Here is a 16,335-nt window from a genome sequence, read left to right as displayed (position 1 = left end):
CCCAGCTTTCTGCTTTCATTGGGAAAATATGAAAAGGGCATGTTTAGTGCTTCAGTGGGAACAATGCATTAATTATAAAGTGCTCTCTCAAATATACACATGAGAAGTAAAATTATACGGAGCAAGACTAAGTACATACTTGTGCATATCAACCATTTATTATTGTTCCTTAGGAATCTTAAATGACTTATCCAGTTTTATCAATTACAGCAACAAGAAGTCACAGTTGTATAGCACTCTACAGTTTATATGAAACTTGTACAGCCATTATGCTATCTGATAAATAACTAAGTTGCCATAACAGAATAGATCACAGCCTGGAGAAAGTGAAATTTAATGGAGAGAAGATAGGTTTTAGAGTCAAATGTGGATTTAAATCCTTGTTCTACTTGTTACATGCAGAGTGACCTTGGGCAATCCATGGGGTATCTTGGAACTTCATGTGTAATATGAAGACTAAAAAAAACCTACTATTATGAGGTTTTTATGATGACTAACTGAAATGATAGTGCACAGCATCAAGCATACACATGTGCTCAAAATCGTTGGCTCTTTCCTCCTTCCTCTTCCCGACTTTGCAGAACCTAGCTCCGTCAGCCTTCTTTGCATGCTCAACTCTAACTTTGCTTTATTGCACTCAAAACACCTATTTTATGCTATCCATAGTTGTTGAATTTGTCAGAACTACATGAGGTCATGAAACCAAAACAAAGGACATAGCCCTAAGAAAAGATCCCTTTGTCTAAAGGAATTCAATTATTACAAAGGTTGCTTATTTTAATGCAGCAATATAGTTGAAGTAAATAAAGTAGTTCAGGAGACTGCAAAATAGATTAATCATGGTGAGTGGTTGGAATTAAATGAGTAGGTACAACCTGAAACTTGTATATTTTGGAAGAAGAGCTTAGCTTAGTTTTGGAACAATAAAATTTAATGAAAAAATACTAAGAATGGCAGAAAGGAGATGGTCCAAGTAATTGAACATGTTTTTAGAAACAAATGTTGTATTGGTGCTGTGCCAAAAATCAATGCTCAAAATAATTTCATTTGAATAGAATACTAATAAAAGGCACTTCAGTCAAAATATATTAAAATCCAAGAATGAGAGGCTAAAGGAGTCTTTGTGAGCATGAGGACATCGAATTCTCTAATACATCAGATGTGGTAGTGAGAATCCCAAGAGGATAAATGACCTACATGCAGTACCACACATTTAGTCAGGAATAAATGTGGGAATAGTTTCAAATTCATCTGATTTTAAGTCCCCTTTTATTAATGATTATGTATCTGGTCCTGATATCAGCTGAGGTCTCTATGGCCTATGTGTCTATATATACTCTTCTTCGTTCTGTCCAATTCAACCAGAACAAGGAAATTAGTCCTTCCACCAGTTTCCACAGGAAATCCACTTACAACCGGAAGTTTATGATTTGTACAGACTGTTGAAAATTCACAGGTAGGGGAGAGTGGGAAGAGAACATTCAAAGGCCCAGCACTCACAAAGAAAGCTGGCCCTGGGTTAAAGGATGCTTGAATAGACAGCTCTGGAGAGAAAGAGGGCTCTTTTGTTTATTTTGCAAAAGACCAAAGACTAAGGACATTTCCCAGAGAAGATTCATTTACACTAGGGACAAAAGTTTTCTTCCTCTTTCCAGAGGGGAGCAGGGCAGTTGGTCAGCTCCTGTACAAATGTCCAGATCCCTAATTTCAGACCTCCTGTGGTACAAATCCCTGTTGGTATCACTGACATCTCCCTTCACTGCAGTGCCGTGAGGGAACTGAAGAAAGGGGAATCTGTGCTGTGATTGCTGTAGATAATAAAACATCTGATCCAGATACATCATTTTTGCCTACAGGCCAAAATAAATAAATATCAATATTAAAAACTTATCAATAATGTATTTTCCCCAAGATAAGACTAATTACTGACTAGCTATTACTTCTCCATCAACTTTCATTTTTCTTCTTTAATGAACTAGCAATTCTTTTAAGTATTTACTAGCTAGATTCAGTACTAAGAGATTTATGTGCATCACCTTTTGTGTTAGAAGCTGTTACTTTTACTGCTCCTGCTAAGCTACACTATACTACGGCAGCTAGCACACTCGACTAGGCAGATTCAGAAACTGTTAACAGGTTTCGAATGCTCCAATCTTAAAACAATATTATTTATTAATACCATATGGTAACTTGTATATTTTACAGCATAGAAACCATGGGTATGAAGTAATATCCACATTCCTTTTCATACTCTGAAAGTGTCTTGTAACTCTGGTATAAAGGGCTCAAGTTAAACAGTTTGTTCAGGAAAGGAACACAGGTCTTAAGGGTAAATCCTTGGTCCAGAATGATCACTTGGGCCCAAATACTGAAAAGTATATTGTATGTTGCCAAATGAGGATCTTCAGACTCTCTAGCCTTGCCATGCATGGACCAGCAGTACCAGCATCATCTAAAATCTTGTTACAAATGCAAAATTGTGGGTCCCACCCTGGCCCTACTGAGTTGGCATATGTATTTTCATAAGATTCTCCAATGCACATGAAAATTAAGAAGCACTTCTTTAGTCTAGATTTAGGGTATTGAAGCTTCCCCTCTGAGTACTGCTGATGAAAAATAAAACCAAGCCTCTCCCTGTGCAGGTGGTATATCATGGAACTGCCTTTAGACCCTGAGCCATTTGCTGTCTGCTGCTCATCCTTATGTTTTGTACAAGTCCCAAAATAATGTAGGAGAAAGTTCTCAAAGCATGTGATGCGGTATGACTCTGCAATAAATAGGGTGTTTAAACAGAATGAATCACAAGTGTGATTTACACTGAGAGGAAAGACTCATGAATACTGATTTAATACTGTGAAAAGCTGTTTGGAGATGCACTGGCTTTTCTCTAAATCCAATAAAATTATTTGTCTTTAACATTCAAAAGGTTTCTGATATGATGCTTAGGCATCAATCCTAGTTCATCCCATTTTTTCTTGATTAGTTCTATTACTCTAGCATACTTAAATCACAGAATGATGACCTAGAAGGGAACCAAGGAGAAGCTACTGCTCCCCCCTTCTCTTTTGATAAAGAATATTCCTGCCTACCTCCAACATAGCTTTTTGATGAATGCCTTTACTCTCTATCCTAGGATGTCAAGGTCTCACCAGGATAATCTTCTTTTGCACTTTTGGCCATATGAATCACATAGTTCCATTTCTTTCCTAAATAATAGTGGAGGCTAAGAACGGATAAGGCTATTGGATTATAGAGCAAGAGAAAACAACAGATTGCCTCCTATGTGCCGACCATCCTTTCGCAGATTCCTTTGTAGCCTGCTGGTCTCATCCTACCCCTTACATTTTGGATAACACACTTTTTTTCTTTTGTTCACTCTTCTTAAAACTCCTATATACCCATATGCCAATTTGATTTGACATCTTCATTCTCAACCTATTTCCTAAGCACCAGAACTGCAGACCCATCTGCTTATCTCCATAGATAACCTCAAGCTCAAGAGACCCACAATGAACTCAATATACCATTTCAAGCACTCTGCCTGGAGTACTCTCTACCTTTGTAAATGGGAATCCCATTTACCCAGACATTCAAATCAGAAACTTAATGGTTATCCTGGAAGCCTCAAGCAAAACAGAAAGTCATTTAAAGAATTATTTATTTTTTTCATTTATGAATAGTCAGTTCCTCACTCAATTGTAGATTTTGTTGACTTTCTCAGTACTAGCTTTCTTCATGGACTTAAAGTATCAGGCTTCACATTTTTCTTTCTTTTTCTATTGTTCTCTCTTTCCAACTAGCCACTTTACCCTTTTTTTTTTTACTTGTCCCCTGTGTCCCCCATTCCAGAATAAGGTCTTATACTGGCTTACATACCATCCTACGAGGAGGGAAAAAACAGATTAAGATAGAGAATAAATGGATGGTTTCTCCTAGGCTTAGCCTACAAGCCTTTCTCTGTTTCTTCTGGCCTCTGAAGCTTATTATGAGTGACAACCCTGGGTGGGCAGTAACCACAGTTTTTACAGCTTCTTTTCATAGTTGGGATCCCTGCATAGATAAATAGATCAATTCAAAGAAGTGAGTGGGGCTCTATTCTTCCACTATTTAGAGTGTCTTTTTTTCCTTTAAACAAACTTTTCTATTTGTGAAGTTTTGAGATCTGCCAAATAATTGTTAAGACATTACAGAGTTCTCATATACCCCACCATCCATTTTCCTCTGTTATTAATATCATACATTAGATATTTTGAAATTTGTTATAATAAATGAACCAATATTAATAAATTACTATTAACTGAAGTCCATGCCTCATCCAGATTTCCTTACTTTTTGCCTAATGTCCTTTTTCTGTTTCAGAATCCCATCCAGGACACCACATTACGTTTGGCTACCATGTCCTCTTGGACTCTACTTGGCTATGACAGTTTAATTCCAAGTCACCCTGCTGGAGCTGAGTCCCTGGCTGTCCCTGACTATTCTGGACCAGAGCTCAAAAGGCCCATGGCTTTGATGCTCATTAATTGCTATGGGCTTTTATCCCTTTTCTGGGACATAGAGATATTCTTTTTGTTTTTTAAAAGAAGATATATGTATATTCTTAGCTGCAAAATGTTAGCTTTAAGTATTGTTGTTTTAAAAGTATTGAAAACCTGAAATCATAGCACTGACTACAAAATCTTCCCACTTCTTCATTTCTAATTGGTCACCAATTCTCCAAGATTTATGTCCATCATCTCTCCTTGATTCTCCCTCATCATATTGCCTTTGCCTTTGGTTTAGGCTCTTGTCACTCTTCATTAATATTTTGATATACTTTGCTATTTAACATTTACTGTATTCTTACCCTGTCTAGGGTCTATTAAGCAATTTATACACATTATCTCATTTTATTAAAAACCTGAGTTTTAGAGGATAATATTGTCACTGCCTAAATAAAAATCAGAAGTTCAGAGAGGTTAAGTGATTTATCCAAAATCACAGAGCTACTCAGAATGGCTGACCTAGGATCCAAACCCAGACCTATGTAACTTCAGAGTCAAAGCTCTTAAACGATACAACATACTGCCTATTTAGCCCTTATACTATATATATATCCCTAACCCATTCTCCATATGATACTCGAGTCCTCTCTCTATAAAACAACCTTATCAAGGCACTCCGTTAGGCAAAACCCTTTAACAATTCCTAATATATCAAGATTAAGTTCCAGTTCCATAGTATAGAACACAAGACACCCATTATCTGGCCTCTCATCTCTCTTGTTTCATCTCCAGCTACTGGCAGTTGTCAATGGTAGTAGTCAATCATTTATTAAGTGAATGTATAAGCACTCTTAAAACTGTGCCTTCAATTTCAGAGGTTCGTATAGGCTTACGTAGGGATGAAGGTGAACAATAAATATGAGAGCATGGAGAGGGAATTATTTAACTTCCCTTTTTCTTATTTAAATGCATCATTTTGGCTATCCCTATCCTATCCTACTCACCCTACGTTTATTTACAAGAATGTTTCTTCAATCAGGAAAAATCTGTATTTGAGAGAATTATTTAAAGCAGGAAGTAAAATTTTGTAGCTCCAAAGAGCACACCAGATACCCTGTTTCTTTACTGAGAGTAAATATTATTCCGCTTCTTTTGCTGTATCTTGACTTACTTGAAATTGTGCTTGAAAAAGACCTCAAAGACATGGAAACTACCTAACTGGAAGAGAAATTCTTCTGAATAGTTCTATGAGATGCCCAATAAACAGAGTCACAAAGTTCAACTCTCCTTAAGTACCAATGACATTTTATCTTCAATACACTATTGATAATAATTTTTGCCTCCTATGGCTCAGAGAACTATGAGAAGAAATCAATGTCCTTCCTGTCAGTGTATTTAAATTTAAGCAACAAAATAAAGTCCAAGGATCCTTGAGTGCAAATCCTAACAAACAGAAAATACTGTAATGCAGGCCCTGTTTGAAGTCTTGCTGATTTCTCTGATGATGGGCTCTCCTCCATATATTTAACGTGTAAGATTTTTATTATTTACAACAGAGTTCTTTTAAATTCAATGTGTATCACTTCTTTCTGTAAGACAGAAGAATGGTTCAGAAGACTTATTACAGTTTATAAAACGGACTTCCCAAATAAATGACCAAACAGAAGGGAGGAAATGGGATGCTAAGATGCCATGATTATGCAGAGAATATGGGCTTTCTCACTGAGGAAATATCCATCTAAATTAATATCGACTATTCATACAATATTTTGAAGATATTTAACTTTGCTTCTTTCAAACATGTTACGGTACATGAAATAGGTTAGCAAATAGATAACATTACTTAAAACCAGCTCATTAATTTCCCTTGGTAGGAATTTTATCTACTAAAAAGCTGTTTGTTAAGCTAATTTGCTGACAAAAATATTTTCTTATATCCTGAAATCATGTTTCCATTACAAATCACCATAGCTTTTTATTCATAAGTTGTACAAACACAAAAGCTTTATATCTCCTAGTTTGTTCAAATGATTGCAAACTTTGAATTAGTGAAGTTTTAAAATAGTTCATTTAAAGCTTGCTAGCTTGTAGATGTGCAAATAATTCATAGTAAAACTATTATGAATGGTCACTGAAGCATTTGTAATTGGGTATTCAAAGTAATTAACTGTAGTCAAAGTAGTTTCAAAACCTCCGGCAGAAATAGAAATAGAAGCATTTCCCCAAAATGTACCTGACTCAATTATTTTTACTCTTCTTAGTAATATTCTTTTGGTCAGAGTTATGAAGATGATCAGTATTTCACACAACCTCAAGTAGCCATAATTCTCATTAATATAGTAACTTGTAGTTCTTGGAATATCATGTGCTCTTGTTGTTCCTCCTACCTGGAATGTAACCTTGCCTTACCATTGTCTAACTTTTATTTATCCTTCAGGATTTATTATATATAATGTCCAGCAGGAAGCGTACTTTTAAATTATGAACTTCCAAACACCCATGAACACATTCACATACACACACACACACACAGCTGGATCTTCAGTTCCCTTCTTGGCTCCTACAATTACCCTGGGTAATCTCACTACTGTGGTTCTTATCATACTATCAGTAACCATGGTCAAATTTCTTGCAGTTTTGTGTGTGTTTGTGTGTGTGAGTAAATATTATTAGTATGAAATGGGAAGAACAGCCAACTTTAAAACATATCAGGAGATACGTTTAAAATAATTTTATTTCGGAATGTGTGTGAGATCCTAGCAGCTCTTTAAATTCATACTCTAAGAAAACGGAAATACTGGAGAAAGTTTAACGTACTATTTCACTGTTCAAATTGCCATTAGTTCTAACATTAAATGTTTAAAATAAAGTAGGTCTTTCTTAATAATCTGTCATTTTCTTCCCCTAGCCATGGTTCACTGAAATGACACATTACTACAGGCGTTGGTAGGTGGAAAGGGCAAGTTGTGATTGCTGGCAGTGCTAAAGGACATATTGCAATAGGGATTTAGCAAATTTCAAACAGGATCACAATTATTTCTCAACCATGAAAAAACATCACTTTTAATTATTCCACAATTGTGAGCAGTGTAGGTTTAATTAGGCTGTTTAGAAATCATTTAGTAAATTGGCAGGTATCACTTAATTTAGTAAGTTATACAACTAGTATGCTGCTGTTCATACCAGTACAAATTGCTCAGGGAAACCTCAGGGTTATGGACATTTCTTAATCCATTTATCACAGCGATCATGGAGGTGTTTCTGTAGATTGTGGGTTGATTACTTCTGACAGTAAACAATCACAGAATTAGGGCAAAAAGGAACAAGGCAACTGTGCAAAATATGGTGCTGACCCTGCAAAATCAGAGCTCACGACCTAATCTAGCACAGTACAAGCATGACCAGTCCATCATGGCAGCAAACGAACATTTTCCCTCCGTTGGAGCATACTTACAGCTGCTTCGTAATGTTTAAAGTTGTATAAATATTTAGTAAAATATATTTAATTTCTCTGGAAATAAATAAAGCTTTCATAATTAAAAAGAGCTCAAATTCATGAGTCATGAGAAATGCAAGTTAAGATATCCAAAAGAATGACTAAAATGTAAAATACATGACATTAAGTATGGTGATGAGGAGCAAGTGGAATTGCAGGAATTATTGATGAGGGTATGGCATTTTTTATTTCTTATCATTTTTTAATTTCTTTCTTCAAAGCACAATTTAAAACAGGAGGCCTAGGAAAACCCACAGGCAGAAAATCCTTTTCAACTCAAGAATAAGTATGCAATCAAATACTCCTCCTAAACATACATACACACAGACGCAGGCTCTCATATACTGCACTCCGAAGTCTGCTTATTCCACAAATGAATAAAAAACTTGAACTTGGGTTCTCAATATTTTCTAATTCTCTATCTTACTAAAAATTATACATTATTAGGCAGTGTGCATTAAAAAGAATAGAAATTGTGCTTCTACACATTTCAAAATGTGTGAAAGGTCCAGGTTCATTTAGGAAATTCTAGATTCCATGTATAACAAGGAACCTCAGCAACAGAACAGTTCTCCCTGAACATCCCTGTGACCCAGAAAATATAAGAAGTCATCAAACTTTTAGAAGAAACTTCAAAACAAAGTCATTTTTCTTAAGAACATGATTTAATTTGAACCCGCAGAGCAGTTACCCATTTTAGCTGCTGTGCTTATAGACAGTGACCTGTATGCCAAGATGATTCTACTGAATAAACCACAGAGACTTCCTGCTTTTTACATGAAGAATATTCTAGCTTAGAAAGAAGGTTCTGGCCAAGTGGTGACCTAGTTTCATGCTGCAGAATGTGTTGCCTCCAGCAAGATTAGTCTTTTTCTTTTTCTTTTTATCCCTCCTGTTACAGTATTTTCACTTTAGAGTTGACCATTTTTATTCTTATAATTAAAAAGTATGGCTTTAAAATGGAGGCATACGAGTTATGTAATGACATTTTTAAATGCCTTGCGTAGTGCAATTAAAAAGCAGTTAAAATTTGCATCTTGCTTTTCTCTTTTTAAAGTTTCCAAACTAGTTATTACTGTTTTAATTTTGCCAACTATTCAGAAGAATGCTCGGGGGACCCCTAATTCTATAAGCTCTCTTTTCAATATGTAAGCAGTCTGGGGTTAGTAAGAGACAGATTTCTATTTAACTGTGCTTCATGAAGCGTGGAATGTTGAAGGTATTCTATCCTAAAGGCAAGGCAACAGACAAGATCACTGGATTTCAGATTTTACAATTTCAGAGACCAGTAGAATTCCAAAAGAATATTTTGTGGAGATTTCCCAACTTAATTTTGACAAGCAAGGAGATTTAAAAAGAACAAATCTTAGTTAAAAAGTCTACCAAACTAATATACACATTCTGCCATTATTTCACAGAAGAAAGCTCAAGGAAGATGGTAAGAAAGAAGGAAATAAAGGAGAGAAAGAGGAAGGAAGAAAGAGGGAGGAATGGGGAAACGATGAGAATGATAATCACTTCAATAGAATAAATTTAATTTCATGAAAACTAGTATTCTTTTCTTTAATGAATCTGTTTCACCATCAATGAATATGGACTAGTGCTTGAGAAACCACTCACAGAGATCCCTGTCAATACCTAATTTCATTTTTGTTTTGGGGAAGAGAACCTGACCTGGAAACATGTAGAGGATAAGCATTTTACCAGTAGCCACTCATCTACTTAAGATTCTTTCCTTGGCTTTGCCACCGTTCACAGCGTGATCATGAATATTCAACTTTCAAAGACTTAATGCCATAGAATCCTACATGGTAGTCATAATATGTGTTCCACTTACTCTTTAGGAATGTTGTAAGCATCCACTGAATTCAACAAGTATTTGTTAGTGACTCAAAAAACTGACAATGCATATGCTAAAATGCTTTAAAGGCTGTTCATGCTGATGGATTTGGGGAAGGTGTGGCCACGTATGAGGGAAGTTTCAGTGGAATCCTAATACTGCTCTAGGCAGAAGGAAGAGCTTATATAAAGCCCATGACATATCCAACGTGCAGACACCTTTGGGAAACCTTAAGGAGTTTGGTTTGACTAGAGAGGAAGGCTGGGTCTGAAAGAAAGCAGGAGAGGAAGTTGGGGCCGAGCATGAAAGGTCTATGGAGTAACAAGCTGATCTTGTGGGAAATGAAGAACCACTGCAGGGTTCTAAGCAATGGGGAGGTTGACCACATGTACACAGATTAAAAGCTAGAAGGCCTGCATCATAAAGTCCCAGGTTAAGTTTCACATAACCACTGCAGGGATCTTTTATGCTAGCCAACTCCTTAATGCATTACAGCAGCAACACAAACTCGCTACTCTTCATTGAGGACTTCTAAATCCTAGACACTCTTAAGAGCAATACATATAAGTCATTTATTTCATGTAATCTCCACAACAGCCATTCAATTTTATTTCTTTTTATAAGTGAAGACACTGAGCTTTGAGATTGTAGGTACCTTGCTCATGGTCACATGGTCAGCAGGGACTGTGGGATTCCAATTCAGACAGACTCCACTAGTCAAGTTCCTCACCACTGACCCACCCTATCTATGTGAGCGAAAGATGCCCAGTGAGCATGTGAATGACTTCCCAACACTTCAGCCTTCATGCCACTGACCATAACCGTTTAGGATCTTTGAGAGCTGACCTTACCACTTTTCTCTGTAGACAAGCTGTTACCTAAACCATTCTAAAGATTTAGCAGCTCTGCTTTAAGAAAAACAAACAATAAACAAACTTCCCTATAACATAGGCTAAATTGTGTTATATTCTCCCCGACATTTAATTTTAATATTTTATGGTACAGTTTAATCCACATGTTTTGTTCTTTTCTGGTAGAAATGAAAAATGTCTGGACACCTCCTCTTTAAATAATACTGGGAACTTGAGGATCATTAAATTTCCTCTCAATCATTTTCTTCATGTTGTAAATATCAATTCCATTAGTATTTTCATAAGCAAATTCTATGCCAAGGAAAGCAAAAAAACAAAAACATCTATTATGAATACATCTAATGTCCTGTCATTGAAACTGGTCTAATAGATGTTCAGTTTGTACTGTATAATTCATCTGCTATAATGCTTAAAAAACTTGTACTTGTTTTAAACACATTTTGCTCTGTAAATTTTCTATCACTTTTCTCTCTCAGCTTGTTTTAGTTTTCTTTAAAAGTTCATCACTCCTTGATAATGTGTCAAACATCTGACTGTTTATTTATAGCCTGTCTTCCCCACTGGAACATAAGCACCTGAGTCCCTCGGCTTAGTCATGTTTGCTCTTGTATTAGCAGCACTTTGAATGAGGCCTTCTATGTAGCAGGCAGCCAATAAATATTTACTGAACTAATAAATGAATAGATTTATAAATGAACATATTTTTAGATGTGAAAAAGTCTGAGTTATACATATTCCTCAAATAAACCCAGAATTCATTCATTGGAATATAACTGGAGATTACTTGTAAAGAACATTGGTTGATGTGTGATAGATGGTGTCTTACAAAGAGAAGGTGTCACAGTGACATTAATACAGATTGGGTGAACAGTAGAGACTGATCCGGGAGGGCAAACAGGAGATGAAAGGGACGAACAGGCTGTCAGTTCACATGACCAGGTGAGGACCTGAGAGGGAGAGATCTCAACAGAAGGAACGTTCTAGAGGAATTATTCAGACACCGGTTAGCCAAGGAGCCCATTACGGGACCTGTTTGGAAACCCTGCCAAGCCAGAGACCTGGAAAGGCTGAATTCCCTTTCCTGCCTTCTTCACGAAACTGCAGAGGACATTTAAACAGCCTAAGTAATGAAAGAGGGCTTTTATAATTCTCTCTTTCAGATGTAAGGGTCACAGTCTTGTACTCACTAGTCCCCACAGCAGGTGTTCCCACCCTTCTCTCTGCCCTCAAGGCTCCAAACTCTTCCTTAAAATGAACTCTGAGCAGGTTTCCTCCTCTGCTCCTCCCTAGAAGGGCAAGCTCCACCAGCTTGCCTCTCTCCCCACCCCACTTCACTGCTCCCAAAGTTTATTTAGCACTTACTCTGCACCTCCCACTGCAGTAGGTGCTGGGATTAATGGAATTCCAGCATTGTTCCCTGTCCAAAGGAGCTGAGACCTGATATGGAGACGGACAGTACAACACAAGTACCAGATGCCAAGGGCGCCTATATGCAAGGAGGGCAGAGGTGGTGAGCTGGGCCTATGGGCCAATAAAGAGCCTCCGAGTGTGTTTACAGTCTGATGTGACATCTCCATCTTTTGGATTCCACAGCACCCTGAGTGAGGCTCCTCTGGCCTCTGCTGCTCCCCACTCATCTGGCCCCCCACTGCTGGCACTTAGGGCGTCTGTCTTGTATTCTACCCATAGGTGTGCCCACCTTAACCCGGTGCTCCCTACCCCCACCCACAGGATGACTGCCTTGAAGCAGGGCTCTTGTATTAATTCTGTCTTTCTGTGCAGCATCTATGAGGCTCTCACATGGCAGGGACTGATCTGGGATTAATCAGCATTTGGAGTTTGACTGAATGACTCTTATTGTGGGGACACCCGTTCAAGAGTTGTCCTACTTCCTAACTGTCCAGAGAAAATCCTCAGAATGGAGAGACGTCAGCATCTTTTACTGATAGTCTAATAGAATCTTTTACTAATAGAAGCTGGATAGAGACATAAAACTATGGCTCTAGATTCTGAAGCCAGGAACAAACATTACGTGCAATTGCACAAGCCTGCCCGTTGGAGCACTGGAATGTTTCTGGACCCTGCAGGCACAGTCTTCCTGACTACCTCTACGCCTAAGTTACAGTTCTTTTACAAGTCCTTACAAGCAGTTCTCTGTACTAAACAATTGAAGAAACAGAGTAATTGTAAATACCTGAAGCATTTTGATTGAATCTTCTATCTTTAAGTTGAAACTATGGTATTTACAATTACCATAACAGTATACATTTCTTATGTATTTTATCAAACTCCAGTAGTTTTATCTAGTACAAATAAAAATTGGAGTAGTGAAAAATTCTATTTTCATATATTTACCCATTAGAGCCAGTCTGTTAATGTTATATTGTTCAAGTTCTAATTAACACTTTTGTTTAAAAATAATAGAATTTTAAGTATCTGATGGACTTCAAATATCTACTCCAGTGATTTTTCAAACTTCAAGTCACAACTCATTAGTGGGCTACACAGTCAATTTATTGAGTTGAGATTCCATTCACAAAGTGAAATAGGATAGAATAAAAAGATCATAATATATGTTATAGTAAGGAAATGTTTTAAGGCAATTTTGTTTGAGCATGCTGACAGCTGAGTGTGTATATGCTCAGTAGGTGGTGTAAAATGTGTCAGGCAGAATTCTAAGATGGTCCCAAGATTTCTCATCCCTCTGATGCACAGACCTGCATAATGCCCAGGACTGTGTATTTGATGGATGTTACTTCCATGATTATGTTATGTTGACTTTAAGACAGGGAGACCATCTGGGTGGGCCTAACCCAATTAACATGAGCCCTTTAAAGGCAGAGAGCTTTTTAGCTAGCCCCAGGAGAGGGAGCCAGAGATTCAAATGAGAAGGATTGGACACAGTTATTGGCCTGAAGATGAAGGGGGCCAGATGGCAAGGTAAGAGGGTGTCTTCTAAAAACTGAGAGGGGCCTCCAGCTGACAGCCAGCAAGGAAATGGGGACCTCAGTCCTACAACTTCCAGGCACTCAATTCTGCCAATAAGAAGAATGGGCTTGGAAGCATATCTTTTCCTAGTTGATCCTGCAGATAAGAACTTAGCCCATCCAGCTAGCACCTTGATTTTAGTCCTGTGATACCGTGAGGAGAAAACCCAACCATGCTATGTAGATTTCTGACCCATGTAACTGTGAGCTGACAAAACAGTTAACTTTGTGGTAATTTGTTTCATAGCAATCAAAAACATACAGTACTTCACAAAAAAGTAAAACTGGAGTTAAGAGAAAAAGTATTCAGACAGACACTGATTTACTCTAAATCTTTCATTGTATGGATGAGAAAATTAAGGTCAAGTGATGGTAAATAACTGCAAGATTAAACAGTGAAGGAGGCAAGGCAGAGAAAGCTATTCCCTTACCACAGTCCTGATAGAGTGATTATTTTCCTTTAAAGTTATCTGAAATTAAAACATTTCATGGAAATAAAAAACAGCTTTTACTCTATTTATTCCAAATCAATTAAATGTTATGTTTCTTGTAAGACCAGTTAATTCTCTCATAAAAAGTAATGAGTTTATAGTGTGCCTTTTTTTTCTGCTATATTAGATTTAATATGTTTCTGTTATTAGGAATAATTAACAACCCAAACTATTGTCTACACAAAGCGTCTGTAATTTATCTTTCCTAGAATTCTCTCAACGTGAAATAGATCCTATACCAGCTTGACATGAAGGATAACAGCTATGAGATCGGAAGAAATTTCTAGAGAAGGTACAGCCACTCATTAGCCACTAAAACAAATTTAAATAACTCAGAAATTTTCTATTTATTTATATATTTATTTGAAAAATTCTTTAACCCCCAGAATCAAGACTTGAATTTAAATATAATATTTCATTTAAGTGTATTGATGTTATACTTCATTGCAAAATTTAAATGTAGTACTCAACTTGGCCACAAGAGGACTCCCAGGTTTTTCCAGTCTGAACTACAAATTGAGACATTGAAAGATACCTTTTAATGAAAGGGCATATTGGCTGGTGGATGAGTTAGCTGGCAGGGTTTCCTTAAATGAGATTATCTGGGAATTGCAGTAAAAATATTACTTCACTGTGTTCCCCACAGAAAATTCTGTGGCTCACCTCTGTGCAGGTATCCTTCTGAGTGACACAGAAGGTTGGTTCTAAAGTGTCACACGACAAGGTTAATTTCATTTGCAGAATCTTTGTCTCTGGCTTCTTGCTCCTTAACTTCTCTATCCCCTATTTCTAAAAGCTGAGCATATAGCACCCACTTCTCAGAGCTGTTGTGAGGATGAATTGAGATAGAAGAAGGAGCTTAACTTGCTCTATGGAACTGTAAATAAATGGTCATTTCAATCGTTATCACAGGTCCATTTATGAAGGGATACCGAAATAAACCTTATCTGTGAAATGATCTTTCAATATAGGCCATTACATGATTACTAAATTTCAGCCCTGAAAATAATGTTTCCAGGTCCAATTTAATAGAAAGGTCACATAAACACAGTAAGCTGACAGTTCAAATGTCTATTTTAAAATAATATACATGATATTGATTGTGAATCAAATTGTTGTAGTCCAATAATTAAAAATTCACTAGTGGTAGAGGGCGTTTAAATAACTCATAGTTCATCTTTTTGCAATCCAGTCTCACCATTTAGACTTCTACTTTCTAAGTTTAGCTCTTTATTCACTAATAAGTAGTAAACAGCTCTTTATTTACTAATAAATGGTGTCTAAGTTGATCAGTACTTCTCCTTCATTTTCTCATCTTTAAAGAATATTGAGTTTGTATGATCAACATTATTTTCTGAGAGTAAAATATTGTGTCTTTTATTCCAGTTTACAGTCAAGAAAGCAACAGAAGGTGGACATGTTGAAGCGTGCAGGAGAGGGCACTGAAAAGTAGAGGGGCAATTATGTAAACATCACAGGCTTTGCTACTTGATTGATTTTTAGAACTATGCTATTGTAAGTTTTAAAAATGGAAACATGCACCTGTCTATACTTCCTTATATCACTTCTTATTACTTGACTATTGACAACCTCAAAGACACCATGCCTGATGTCTGTTGAAAAATAAGAAGTGAACATTTTCATCTGGAAAGAAGACTCGAGAGCACATCCTGCAAGAGGACATAAAATGACAGAAAGCGGAAGCATGGTTTCAGCAGCCAAATCCCAAAATACCTCTAGACCCACATGCAGACATCGCTTCAAGCCCAAAGGATGCAATTTAACCCAAAGATATAGAAAACAATTTGACAAAGTCACACAACAGACTGGTGAAAAATCAAAACCAGAAATCAAGTCCCATCAAGAACCGGAAATCAAGTCCCATTAACATTTCTATATATCTATATAGGGACACTAAAATAAGTGAGATAAAAATTTCAATCCCATATTGGGATAACAAATAAAACCTGATCCCTCTGATGTGACACTGGTGGACCCATCAAGCCACAGTCTGTACTGTTAAGGCTCTCAGACATAACCAAATCTCTCCAGGATGAAATAGTAAGCAAAGCCAAAGCATCCACATTCTTCCTGGATAGATCTGTATCCCTTACGCATCATCTTCTAACATATAGGATATGTAGAGCTACTTTTGTCTCAAATAG

The 16,335-nt window shown here is 36.9% G+C and overlaps 1 protein-coding gene across 4 annotated transcripts in view; it reads right to left on the bottom strand.

Moving 5' to 3' along the window:
* OXR1 (oxidation resistance 1) overlaps window positions 1–16,335 on the bottom strand; it is a 481,493-nt gene that overhangs the window by 225,967 nt on the left and 239,191 nt on the right. The gene's annotated exons all lie outside the window — the stretch shown is intronic.

Source organism: Manis javanica, chromosome 2 (genome assembly GCF_040802235.1).
Source record: "Manis javanica isolate MJ-LG chromosome 2, MJ_LKY, whole genome shotgun sequence".
NCBI lineage: Eukaryota > Metazoa > Chordata > Mammalia > Pholidota > Manidae > Manis > Manis javanica.
Note: the sequence above shows the minus strand (reverse complement) of the source record. Positions and strands in the feature narration are given on the sequence as shown.